The following is a 14,899-nucleotide window of genomic DNA, read 5'->3' as shown; positions in this document are numbered from 1 at the left end:
AAATAGGACACAGATGGCCATCAGACACATGAAAAGATGCTCAATATCCCTAATCATCAGGGCAATGCAAATCAAAACCACAATAAAATGTCACCTCACACCCGTCAGAATGGCTTTCACCAATAAATCACAATCAACAAGTATTGGCAAGGATGTGGAGAAAAGAGAACCCTCATGCATTGTTGATGGGATTGTAAACTGGTGCAGCCACTGTGGAAAACAGTGTGTTGGTTCCTTAAAAAATTAAAGATAGAACCCTGGCCAGTGTGGCTCAGTTGGTCTGAACATCATACCATACTCCAAAAGGTGGCAAGTTAGATTCCCAGTCAGGGATATATCCAGGTCATGGGTTCAATCCCTGGTTGGGGTGCATGTAGGAGTCAACCTATTGACGTTTCTCTCTCACATCAATGTTTCCTTCTCTCTCTCTCTCTCTCTCTCTCTCTCTCTCTATATATATATATATATATATATATATATATGTGTGTGTGTGTGTGTCTGTCTGTCTGTGTGTGTCTGTCTGTGTGTCTGTGTATATATATATATATATATGTATATATATTTTTTCTCTCTCTCTTCTCCTATGTTCATTGCAACATGACTTACTTACTATAGCCGAAATATGGAAGCAACCTAAGTGTCCATCAATAGACAAGTGAGTAAAGAAGAGGTAGTATGTATATACAATGGAATATTATTCAGTTATTTTTTTAAAAAAGGAAATTTGCCATTTTTTACAACACTGATAGGCTTAGGGGATATTGTGCTAAGTGAAATAAGTCAGACAGAGAAAGACACATGCCATATGATTCCACTTATATGTGGGATCTAAAAAACAAAATAAACAAACAAAACTGAAACAAACTCATAGATACAGAAAACAAATTGATGGTTGGCAGATGGGAAGAGGGTTGGGGGATGGGTAAAAAAGGTGAAAGAGATTAAGAAGTACAAATTGCCAGTTATAAAAATACTTACAAAAATGTAAAGTGCAGTGTAGAAAATATAATCAATAATATTGTGACTATGTACGGTGTCATATGGGTACTAGAATTGTCAGGGTGAGCACTTCATAAGTTATATAACCATCCTGTCACTATGTTGCATACCTGAGACTAATATATATTCAATGACAAATGTAACTTAAAAATAAAGTTAAAAAAGAAAGGCCTCCACTCTCATAATTTACCCTCCCTCAGAAAATGAGATAATAGGATATGTGCCAAAAATCCTTCACCTTATTAATACTGTCTTCCAGAATGATCCTGAGTGGTTTGGATCCTGTATTCCCGAGAGATTACTCCACTTAGGAATGAAAGATCCAACACAATTTTATTTCTAAAATTCAGTATTAGGGATTATGCAGTTTCACCACTAAAACTTGTATCTTGCCATTAAAATGCTTTCACACTACCTTAAACCCTTCTTTTTTATTACTTTGATTAAAAATGTAAAACTTTTGGTAAACTTTATTCACAAAGTTATTTTTCTCTTTTTCTCTCCTCTTGCTTTCCCCTCAACTTACAGTAAGTTAGCAGAGCACTCTGATGTATTGTAACTCCCACTACTGACAGTCCCTCATTTTCATTGGGTCTATTAGGATCTCAGGAAAGTGAGAGTATCTATAACTGGTACTAATATTTCATCCACATAAAACAAGTGGCCAGCAGTCTTGACCTGATTAAAACATTGAAATGGTCACATCAACCATGGTAAACTAAAATAATTTGTTGAATCTTTTCGAAAAAAAAAATTTTTTCCAAAGATGATGACCCATACTTTCCTAAGAAAACTTTTGAGACAGTTGTCATATTACCAACCCCCACTTTGATCACTCAGAAAACCTCACAAAAGCTCTGCTTGTATGGTTCTGTAGCTAAGTTATTGGAAACAAAAATTCCAAACCCAACTGGCCACAAAGAGAAGAAAATAAAGCTAGGCACTTATTCCTGAAGTGTCAACATCTACCACATGTAGTCCCAGAAAACCAAAAGGGAAAAACAAAGTCAAGCACAACAGAACTTGAATCACAGAATCAGAGAGACAGGATTTACTAAAGAGGTTCACCCAAACCTATGAAAATGAAAATCATCACTCTTTACACAGCTGTCTCCCAGACCATATAAAGGAATGTACTATTATGTTTGCATTGATCTGATTAGTGTATTTACATATCGCATCCTTCCTTCCACACCACTCCCAGTCAGCAGGGCATCCAGTACATTAACTAACAGAAGTACAGTTCTGGAGTTAGAGTAAACACTCCCAAAAGTGCACAATTGAAACAGCATTCAAAATATAATACATCATCAAAATGGGTGGGCTTTGTTTACAAAATTATAGATTTTATTTGCTTTTAGTCCCCCCAATTTCGACAGTTTGTATAGTAGATTAGTCCTTAAGTACACACAAACACAAACACACACATACACACATACCACTAATAGTATAGAGGGGAAATTGTAAAGCAATTAACACACTATTTAGAAAGAGTGCAAAATTACAGAGCATTATTGCCTGGCAGCCATCAATTGAAGTTGTTAGCTGGGGTTCCAAAGGATATATAATAGAAAGAATGAGAAATAGTAGAGCAGACACGTAAATTAGAACATGCTTGTGTGCACAAGATCTAATGAAAATCAGCCCAAGTCTAAAGGAAATCCAGCAGAGGATCTACAAGGAATCAATTAAGCATGGCCTTTCAACTATCTCTTTGGTAGACTATCATGTAGCTTGTTTTTCTTAGGAAACCCTAAGTGTCTAGACATGGCTGGCTTGGGTGTGAGGCGAGCTGGAACCTGCAATGTGGGCTGGCAGAACAAAGTAAGAAGTCTTCCTCCATGGGGAAGAATGGGGAACTAACAGAGCTGCAGAAGCAGCGTTATACAGTAGAAATTAACAACAGCTACAGTTTATTCACTTAGTGCCTATTTAACAAATTAGAGAACTGAATCTTAAAGAGACCAAGAAGTGTGCCAAAAGATCACAAGGTAGTAAATGGTGTTCTGAAATATAAACCAGGTCTGCATGACTTCAAAGCCAATGTTCTTTCTATTCATACCAAAGAGTTTGTCTATGTATTTTACAAACTCCTCTCTTCTGTACCCCTGCTAACTGTTGGGGGCTAGTAAAAGGATCCATCCTTAAGGACAAAGAATCATCAAGAGCTAAGTAGGGAGATGGCACTCCAATGATCAGCTGGGGTTTAGTGGGAAGACTGTCCAGCCCAAGAAAGTGAAAGGGGGCAAACCAGAGAACATGAGATCAAGGCAAAGTCTGGTTCTATGGGACAACTGCACCTCAAGAATGACACAGGTGCCTGGGACCCAACCGAGGGGCTTAGGTTCCACTTTAAACAATAATACCCCCATAAACATACATTAAAAATCAAAATGCATGTTCAAGTCCAAGTCAGTAAATTAAGAGTTAATTGAAAAGAAGTTACTTTTGACTCTGAAGCCCGTCATGACTCCCAAATTGTAGTTTAGAATCAGAAAGGAGCTGGTGAGGGATTGAACTTTTTCTCTTTTTGCCATTTCAATGTAGAGATAGTGTTTCTGGTTCAAAAAAATAAAAATAAAAATCAGTTTTTCAAATTACCACATCAGCAGCAAATCCCACAGAGATCATTAAAAAACAGACTCTTTTCTAAGTCTGTCCAAATTTATCCCATGGTGTCAATATAACATGATGTCCTAAGGGGATGTTACACTGTAAAACACATAAATAAAATTAACTTGATTTATCAACATGGAAGGACCATGTGTTTACATATCGAGGGAGATTGGCAGTTAAAGACTCATAAATCATAAGACAAAGAGGAACCCTGAAAGTCAACTTTTCAATCCCCCTTACTGCCGCCTCTGCAGAGTCATGCCCTTTAATGATTTTCCACTTGGGTATAAAGTAATTAACAGGCTTAGCCTGCCCCAAATAGAATGATTGTACAAACATACATAGCATTGGAATAATTGAAACAATTATCACCAACGTCATCTTTCATTGAACATACGTAGTACATAACACAGCAGTTTACCTAAACATCCCCAGACTGATTTATGTGGGGGCTTTTCATATCGATAATGAAAAACAAAACAATTCAGATGTGAGTCCACTATTCATTCACTAAATATTTGTTCCAGACATTTAGCAAGAACTAGAAGTACAGTAATGAATGAACAAGACACACAGTTTCTGCCCTTCAGTGGAGCTTGGAGAGGGAACGAAAATTAAATGTAATTTTAACATTAAAGAGAGTATATGAAACTTTATTACAATTATTTACTCATTTGCCCTATATTGTGAGCTCCTCAAAGGAATGAATAAAAGTATATTCCTCTTTTACATGGGCTATGAGAAAATAAAGTTAAGTGTTCAATATATTTTTTGCAATAAAACATCTCTGTGTATGTGTGTGTGTGTGTATATATATATATATATATATATATATATACACACACACACATATATATACACACACACACATATATATATAACAAACAGGTCAAAGTTTAAAAGGACATTTTTCTCTGTATTTTTATCTATATCATAATATGCTATCTTCATAGGTAAAGGAAGTAAGAAGTCTTAAATTTTTTTATAATCTGCTATAAACTATATCCAGATACAGCCAGTCCATTTGCTTGCCATGGAAAGTGCACACAGGAACACCCAGTGCAGTACAGAGCTCACCAACTTTCACAGGTGTTAACTGAATAAACTAAATTATTAATCAGTGAAGCAGTAAGGAAACATGGGCATGGAATTCCGAAGCATCCATTCCACAGCTTTGGCAGCATTGAGGTGGACTTCAGGAACATGGACCATCAGACGCTCAGCCTCCTCTGGCCATCAGTGTAGCGGCAAGCTCACTCTCTTTGCAGTGTGGACTATAAGAAACAGGTCTATGTACTCTATATTGCATAAATGATATATGTTGTCTTTGTGAAATTTCTGATTTGTAAGCTTTCTTTCTGTTCCACTTGTGATAGTTGTTTCATCACCTTATAATTCAAAAGACTTCTATGATCTTCTCGATCAGTCTATTAAAGCACAACTCCCTTTTGAAGCCTTTGCTTCCAAATAAGGCTGACCCTAAGGACTTCATTTAAAATTATGCGTCCTCCTGCTCCCACACTCTCTCTCTCTTACCTTGCTTTATTTTTCTTCAAAATTCTTATCTTCTCTTGATGTATAATTTCTCACTTATTATGTAAGTTCCATGTAGGACAGGGATTTCATCTTTGTTATTCATTGCCATTTCCCAGCACCTAGAACAGTGCTTAGCACATAGTATGTTTTCAAAAACTGCTGACCGAATCACTGCCTAACAGAAAAAGTCTCCAAGTCATTACAAGTGATTACAGGGCTGGCTGCCCTACTAATTGTGATAGTACAATCAGTACTCAGTGAACTCAAGTGACTCTTTGGAGCACCAAAAATAAGGAACTACTTGATTTCTAATAGATACCAGGCTATTTCTCTCCTTCCTATCTATCCTCATGTTTGCCCCCTTCCAGGAATGCCTTTATACCTGCCAAACTCTACCTAGATAATTCCTCCTAATTCTTTAAGGTAGTAACCACAGTCTTATCTGAGCATCCATGGCATGGCCCTTAAGTATCATGGCCCTAAATCCTAAGGTACCATGGTCCTTAGTACATTGCATCGAATTTATTAGTTACTTCTCTACCCCTTCAACCAAACTATAATCTTTTAAAGGACAGAGATTGTTCTATTCAGCTCTGCATAAATTCAACACAGTAAGAACTGAGTGAATAATTAAAAGAAACTGAGTTCAGTGCTCTTAGGAGACAACATCAAGTGATTCCAACTGGGGCAGGTGGTATTTGGGGAAATGTAGGAAGTCCAAAGGCCTGGATTCTAGTACTGACTCTGACCACTGTTTTTAAATCTGCAGGATGAAAAGATTAAACCAATGCCAAGGCCTCTTCCAAAGCTATAGGATGGTATTGCATGTAACTTAATGAAAGAAGTTATGAACATGTCAGGTTTTCATGCTCCATCTGCTGGTTAAATTGTAGAAAAATATCATGAGGACTTTGTGAAACGGAAGAGTAAAGAAATTGAAATTTTTGTTTGTGACCAATGAAGAAAATAATTTTAAAAATACTGTACTGTTTGTAAAGCATTAATGACCTAGAAAATAAACAGTTGGGAAAGAAAAATAAACATTGACAATTGCACAGCTGTAGTGAAAAAGACAAAGAATACTGTTACTTTTGGCTCACATACATGCTGTGGAACCCAGCCCCCAAGGAGCCTCACCTGCTGATGGTCACACCACTATATAGTGTTTCCCACATTGTACCAGGGTTGGTCTGTATGAATAACAGTATCCAGCAGAACTGATGGCATATCACTTCCTAGATTAGGGTATAAAAAACTGAGACTTTTATCTTAAGCTCTCTCCTTTCTTCCTTTTTCTTTCCCTTCCAGATCACTTCCTTGGGGGGAGCCAGCTGCCATGCCATGAGGACACTCAGACAGCCCGTAGAGAAGCCAACAGAGTAAAGCATCCAAATCAGAAAGAAAGAAGTTATCTTCATTAGCAGATGATATGATTTTATATACAGAAAATCCTAAAGACTCCAACAAAGAACTGTTAGGACTAATTGATAAATTCAGTAAAATTTTAGGATACAAAATTAACATTCAGAAATCAGTTGCATTTCTATGTACTAACATTCAAATATTTGAAAAAAAGAAAAGAATCCCATTCGTAATAGCATGAAAAACAATAGCATACTTAAGAATAAATTGAACCAAAGGAGTGAAAGAGCTACACTGAAAACTACAATACATTGATGAAAGAAATTGAAAAAGACACAGATAAATGGAGAAATATCCTATGCTTATGGAATAGAATAATTAATATTGTTTAAGTGTCCATACTAGTCAAGGCCATCTATAGAGTCAATGTAATCCCTATCAAAATTCTAATGGCAGCCTGGCTGGCTCAGCAGTTGAGCATGGACCTACGATCCAGGAGATTGTGGTTCGATTCCTGGTCAGGGCACATGCCCGGGTTGCGGGCTCAAACCCCAGTAGGGGGGGTGCAGGAGGCAGCCGATCAATGACTCTCTCATCATTGATGCTTCTGTCTCTCCCTCTCCCTCCTTCTTTCTGAAATCAATTAAAAAAATGATTTTTAAAAAAATAATTCTCATGGAATTTTTCACAGAAATAGGAAAAAAGTGCTAAAATTCTTATGGATCTATAAGAGACCCTGAATAGACAAAGTAAGAACAAAGCTGGAGGCATCACGCTTCCTGATTTCAAACTATACTGCAAACTACAGTAATCAAAATAGTATGTTATGTGCATAAAAATAGGCACATAGGCCAACAGAACAGAATTTAGAGTCCAAAAATAAACTCATGCATATATCATCAATTTAAGACAAAAACTATATTCTTGAATATACAATGGGGAAAGGAGAGTCTCTTCAAAAAAAGGTACTGGGAAAACTGGATAATCACATGCAGAAGAAGGAAATTGGGCTTCTCTCTCACACCACTCAAAAAAATTAACCTGAAATAAATTAAAGACTTAAACATAAGAACTGAAACCATAAAATCCCAGGAGAAAACATAAGGAAATAGCTCCTTAACATTGGTCTTGGCCACAATTTTTTTGGATATGGCACCAAAACCACAGGCAACAAAAGAAATAGACAAGTAGTATTATAGCAAACAAAAAAGCTTCTGCACAGCAAAAGAAACAACAATATGAAAAGACAATCTATGGAATGGGAGAAAATATTTGCAAATCACATCTGGTAAGGGATTAATATCTAAAATATAAGGAACTCAAATAACTCAATAGCAAAAAAAAAGAAAAAACTTGATTAAAAATTGGGCACAGGATCTGAACAGCCACTGTTCCAAAGAAGGCACCGAAATGTCAAAGAGATACATGAAAAGATGCGCAATGTCACTAATCACCAGGGACATGCAAGTCAAATCTACAGTGAGATATCACCTTACACCTATCAAAAAGACAGGAGATAACAAGTGTTGGTGGGGATCAGGAGAAAAGGGAACCCTTGTGCACTGTTGCTGGGAATGTAAATTGGTATAGCCACTATAGAAAACAATGTGAAGGTTCCTAAAAAAATTAAAAATAGAATTACCATATGATCCCACAATCCTACTTCTGTGTAGATGTTCAAAGGAAATGAAATCAGGACCTTGAAGAAATATCTGCATTCCCATGTTCATTGCAGCATTATTCACAATAGCCAAGATATGAAAACAACCTAAGTGCCTGTCCTTGGAAGGGTGGTGGAACTCATAGAAACTGAGGGTGGAAGGATGATTGCCAGAGCTGGGGAAGGGTGGAAACTGGAAGAGGTCAGTCAAAGGGTAGAAACTTCCAGTTATAAAATTAGTAAGTTCTGGGTGTCTAATCTATAGGATGGTGATAATTAACAATATTGTATTATATATTTTAATGTTACTGAAAGATTAGATTTTAAATGTATTCACCAAAGCAAGAAATGATAATTATGTGAGTTCATGGAAATGCTAACTAACCATACTGTGATAATCATTTTGCAATATATAGGGTGTCTCAAAAAAATGTATCTTCACTCAGCTCTTCAACACACTGTCCCCAAACTATATCACTTTTTAAAGTGATGAATTATTCATTTCCCTAAGTGGTGAGAGATATGGTAAAAAAAAAAAATAAAAATAAATAATTTAATGGAGAAATAGAGACATAAGACAAGGTTAACATCCTGACAAAGAAATATAAAATCTCCTGTATCTTCTCACTTCGAAAGCCCTCCAACTCTAGGCTAATGCTAGAGTCAAAGGAGAGGGAAAGCAGATGAGTGGGTTTGGTCATTTTTGGCATTTGTCAAAAAAACTAAATATTTTCCCCAAATGTTTTACGTTCAGTAATACCCAACCACAGTGTGCCAAGCCTGTTTTCTCTTAATTTTTCAAACCCATGTGTATTCCAAGGGAAATGTAATCCATGTGTTTGATTTACTTACACTTAAATCATTATAAAATGTTAAACTTTTAAAAAGGATGTCCAGGACATCTTTTGTGTCATCCTCATGATCCTTCTTCAGGATTTTTCTTAAGAATATGGCATTTTGAAGAGTCAATGGAGACAAAGCCCTGTATAATTAATCAGATCTCAGGACTCACAGAATCTGCATAAATTTTGTCTGTATGCAGAAGAGCATGAATTTGTTCAATTAAGAATGAAAGAATTAGAGTTCTTATAGTAAATTTACTAAATTGACTTATTTCCTTAGAATACCCTTTAGATCTTTATGATATGGCCCAGCTAACTTGGACTCGTCCTCAAATATCTTCTTCAGACTACTCAAATAAGATGCCTACACAGTGAATGTAAGGTAAAACTTTCTTGAGGACATGGGAGAATGTAAAAGATGGGTGAGCAACTCAGGCACTAGAAGAAATGAGTTCATTATGTCCTCAGATAATGTCCTCTAATATGGTTAAAGATAAGCACTTATCTCATATGATAGTTTAACCATTATAATGAGATGAACTAAGGGTTCCACACCATAGAGATTTAGAGACTTAGGCTGTGGACTCTAAATCAACTTGGTTTCAGGGTGTAGACTTGGTGCTTCTAAACCAGGACAGTCCTGAGTTAATGAGAAATGGATATAGCCCATATCCTGCCATTCCCCTCTTTTTTTTTTTTTTTTTTTAAGTATATCTTTATTGATTTCAGAGAGAGAAAGGGAGAGGGAGAGATAGAAACATCAATGATGAGAGTCATCAATCGGCTGCCTTCTGCACGCCCGACTGGGGATCAAGCCCACAACCCGGGCATGGGCCCTGACCGGGAATCGAACCCCGATCTCCTGGATCCTAGGTCGATGCTCAACCGCTGAGCCACACCCGGCCGGGCTTCCCTCTTCTTTTACTGCAGGCTCTTTCTCAGTGGTGGGGCTGGACTACAGAAAAGAGGGAAAAGGATAGGTTCCCAGTGAATGTGAATCTTTAAAATAAATACTTATAAGGACTTAGAAGAAAAATTTTGCATTTCTTGTTCTAAGTGGAGAACAATAAAGCAATAAAGCAAACCCCTCTTGACTATACTGAAAATGTAGGAAAAGTACAAGGACACCCAAATAAAGAGTTTCAAATCTGTTACCTTACAGCTACCCAGAAAGAGGGCTATCTTCCTCAAAGTGAGAGTCGACGAAGTCAGCCTGATATTTGAGGAGTAAGCACAGAAAGGGAAAAGGAAGGTAGGGACAATGTGCTTGATCAGTGCTCATTTGCTCTGCTTTGTCACTTGACACTCCCAAAAACACACAAATGTATTTCATCAGTTTCATCTGAGGTTGTTGACAGTTTCACCTTTATAAGATAGCACCTCCACCTTTCCTTCCTCTTCCTGGTCTATCAGGATGCAGCGCATGGTTTGCAAACATTTTTGGAGACCTTCTAACACCTCAGTACAACCCAACCTACGGCTGGCAAGGGGAGAAGCCGTGGGAGGAGCAGCTGTACAGTCTGGAAACCATCTGGACCAAGTCACCTGGATTCTGCCATCTGATGCAAAGAGGAAGCTGCAGAGACACCCAGGACCCTCTGTCATAAACCTAGTTTCTGACCCACAATTGTGACATTGACTTTATTTTACTGGGAAAAAAGAAAAATCTTGGCTTGTTCTCAGTTACATTTGTCCCTACCAGGCAAAACCTCAGATACCCTGTTGCTTCTTTGGAGAAACCCACAATACGAATTATAAAAGTGAGGCAGATTGTTTGTGATAAAACAAGAAAGCACTGTATTTATCAGAATTATTTAACACTGCAGGATGTGGTCCACCTAAGGACCAGCCGGATGTTCAGCACAACCGAGGTAGAACTTGAAAGAAAAAGACATTTCATTTGAACTTGACCTTTGTTTTGCACTTGAGGCTAAGGAAACTAAAATTCTATGGGCAGGAAATTGATTTTGACAAGGCAAATTTGTTTCCTTTAAAAAACAAGAGAGAGAACCAACAAAAGCTCTATTTATGATTATTTGTACTAGCACCCTTTTTGGTTTTTATTACATTGATTACTCTTCCCCTTATAAGCCTTAGCTCCAGGGACACAATGTTCTTCAACTTCCATTTCTCTTCTCAAGCTCTTCATTCTCACTTTCCATTGCCATCACCTCTCCCCATTCTATAGAGAGATACGTGCTGATTAACAGAGAATATCTCAGCAGGCTCAGACTTGGACACTGTTGCCAATCCCTTAAGAAACTCATTTGTTCTCTTAATTTTGATAGTTTGGAGGTATTATACCAGATCTACATTTCGAGCACTGCTCTTTTCTCTTATTTTATGGTTATCACCGACCCCTGACTGACACTACATTCTTAAGCATGTCTAACTGTTTAATGAGACTCGTTGCAGTGCAGTCAGAAAGCAGTTACATTTTCTCCATTGCTGTCTTTGCTCTCCGTAGAGGCGGCTTAGCTAAAGGATGAGATTCAGAGGAATGGTGGAAAGCTCTCTCCCAGGAGAACCAATCCATCAGTGTCTCAGTCCCAGCTCCAGCTCCCACAATTAATTAGAATTTATATATATGTTAGTTAATATAATATATTAAACTAATATGTATATTTGAGCTAATACACATATTAGAACAGTATTTGATAGCATAAAGGTTATTGTATAATGTTACCTTTTATTACTGCTGTTATTTCAAGTAGATCCTATAACTTTTCCCGCTAATTTAAGATGAAAAAGACCCTCATTTTCTGATTTATTTTTAATCTTCACCAGAGGATATGTTTTTATTCATTTTAAAGAGAAAAGAAAGGGGGGGAGGGGAGAGAGAGAGGAAGATCAATGTAAGAAAGAGAAACATCAATTGATTGCCTCCCATACCCTGACCCGGGATCCAACAGACAACCTGGATATGTGCTCTGACTGGGAATCGAACTGGCAAACCTCTGATGCACAGAACGATGCTCAGACAAGTGAGCCACACAAGCCAGGGCTCATTTTCTGATTTTTTAAAAGCTCCAGTCTCTCATCTAAGTCAAATTTGTTTTTTTCCACAATACAGACCTGATCTGGGTTTTGCAAAACAGCAACGGGGAAATCAGACATAGTCTATGTCTTTTAAAGTTTTTCTAGCTTTCTCTTCAGTATTCTTTCCCTACTCCAGTTTTCCATCTAGATTCTCCAGGGTCAGCGTGGGGATCAGGAGTCAGAGATAAAGGGGAAAAGGCTATTTTCCTTATTTGGTCTTATCTGAAGCTTTCTCTTGGCAATGAAATGCCCTCTGCTGCCTCTTCAGCTTGTCAGGGACTTTCCCAGGAACTCTTTAAACGGGCCTCGTCCACACCAGAGACTCCTACAATAAACAGGACCATCATACATTAAGTTTTCCCTGGATAGTCATGGTCTATGCCTATTATCCCAGCACAATTACGAATGGCACCCCCTTGGACTCTTAAAACTGCCATGGTTTGAAAAATAAATTATACAGTCACCCTAGCTGCTCCGCTTGAACAGCACACTCCCCAGCTGACCTCTTCCACTGTGTGGTTCCACTATCTGCCAGTCTCCTTGGAATCCACCACTTCATCCATCCAATCAGCAAGTTCATGAGACGGGATGGTGTGGCAGATTGTACAAGCAAGTTTTAGAAGCTAAGCATAGAACTGGCATAAATCATTTCCACCCACCCAACATTGCCAGTACCATGTCTAGTCACATAACTTATGACTTCAACTTTTTTTTTTTTTACATTACACAACCCCCCTTTCAAGTTCCTCTCACTGGATCTCTCCAACTTCTAAATACAAGGCTAACTGAAAAATCTAATTTTTTGTGTACCCGGATGATGAAAGCAAATTGGTATCTTTCCAGTCTCTGCCATAGTCCACCCACTAGTCACCAAATATCCATTTGATGTTCCTCCCTCACACAGATCACATCAACTCCCTCCCAGAAGGACAACCCAAAATCCTCTCCAGTCATAGTCCTCAGATTTCAGGTGATGCTCAATCCCCTCCATCAGGTCTGTAAGTGATTCTTTATTGTTTGGTGTCCAATTAACTAAAATGATGTGTTTCCTGCTTCTCTCTCCCCCACATATAGTCAGTATTCAATGGTGGAACCAAGAACAGGCAAACTCCGGTAAACACCCTATTTGGAAAGAGGAAGAATGGGAGATACATGGTTGCCACTGGGCAGACACTGTGCCGGCCCCCTGTTCTGGGATGGGTAGAGTTCTTGATTTAACCCTGATTCTGCTCTCTGTGAGGAACTCCCTCACCCATAGTTCTTCTTGGTGACTGGCTCTGCCCTGGGAGGATACCAATCGAAAATGGGTACTGAGGAGCCTGCCCCCTGTGAAGGCTCTTAAATTTTTTAAACTACATTCTGCCCATAAAAATTTTGGTTCCAATGTCTATGTTGTCAAAGTCCATCAAGGCTTTCTAACTAGTGTGTTTTTGGAGGAAGTCAATTGCCTCAAATACTTAGTAAATGTCTAATCATTTTGCTTCCAGTCAGTTCCATGTTCTGTATACCAGTAACCGCGCCCAGAATTATTTCCTAGACACAAAAAGATGTGGCATTTAAAAAGACTTTGAAGAAAAAAATCCCAATAAAATTTCTTTGTTGAATGAAGTGACTAGGGAAAGATCCAATTAAGGGTGTGGTCCTCCTATTCAAGCCAGTTAATTTCAAGGTAGCCAAACATTAAGTTGAGAGAAGGAGAGAGAGGCATGAAGACCAGAAAGCAAATAAATAAGGCCAACATGAGATTCAATTAACTCAAGCTGCTTTAATAATTTTTTTTTTTTTTTTTTTTTTTTTTTACCTAAAATAGCCTCCTTTCCTTCCTTCAGACTTGTTTTGTGGAAACACCCATCTCTTCCACACCCTCACCAAACATACAAGTTAGGTTTTGGGGAATTTTTTCTCACATGGCAAAAATTATTAAGTACACAGCTGCTCTTCTTGGTTAGAGCCGTTTAAGTATGTCAAGGGTAGCACTTCTGTGAGTCTTCTGTTTTGTTCTGTTATGGCTGGACGTTGGCTGCCACAGATCTTAGAACATCTGTGCTTATGGAAGGAATGGAGCAAAGGTGTGTAGCATCAGCAATATGTCCCTTTAATCAGGAAATCATTTAACATTGGCATCTAGTGTTTACCATTCTGCTTATGTTCTGCAGCTTGTTGGGCAATACTGTTAAATTTCTAAATTTAAATAAAGCAAAATAAACCTATTAATTAAAATATCAGAATTAGACCCAAAGTGGATAATATTTGATATTTATCCAAGTTTTATAACCCTTGAAAAATTGGAAAATTGGGTATGTTAAGCAAATTGCCTTATGCTACAATATGGATAAAGGAAATAATTTGTAATTTAGAAAAATAACTTGAACCAACTAATTTCTTATTTAACCGCTATGAGTTCTTAAAACGAACTGAACATTTTTTAAAGTAAGAAAAATAAGGTAATTTATAATGACTTTGATTAACAGTACTGATTTGGTTCAATTGGCCATGGGTAAGACAAATGTGGGTGAGTGAATTAATTATTGACATATAAGGAAAGCAAGGAAGGGAGGGAAGGGAAAGGGAAAATGGAAGCTAGGTTCATCGATAACTCTATATGTTAACCAAATTAAAGCAGGATTCATGAAATCAGCATCACTGAGGGAAATTTTGCTGGACTATATCAATTTTCGGGAGCAGTTTGACTATGATTCAATTTACAGTTGTTGGTGAAGGAGAAATTGCCAACCAGAGAGAGGGAGAGGCATAGCGAGTGCCAGACACTGTCCTGGGTACTATAATTAGTACTTTCATTATACTTCATTTAAACTTAGACATTTAACAACATTGCCCAACTCAA

General features: G+C 37.7%; 1 long non-coding RNA gene across 1 annotated transcript in view; it reads right to left on the bottom strand.

The window, feature by feature from the left end:
* Window positions 1-14,899, bottom strand: part of LOC107538299 (uncharacterized) — a 109,674-nt gene that overhangs the window by 77,027 nt on the left and 17,748 nt on the right. The window lies entirely within an intron of this gene.

Source organism: Miniopterus natalensis, chromosome 1 (assembly GCF_054644295.1).
Source record: "Miniopterus natalensis isolate mMinNat1 chromosome 1, mMinNat1.hap1, whole genome shotgun sequence".
NCBI classification, from domain to species: Eukaryota; Metazoa; Chordata; class Mammalia; order Chiroptera; family Miniopteridae; genus Miniopterus; species Miniopterus natalensis.
Note: the sequence above shows the minus strand (reverse complement) of the source record. Positions and strands in the feature narration are given on the sequence as shown.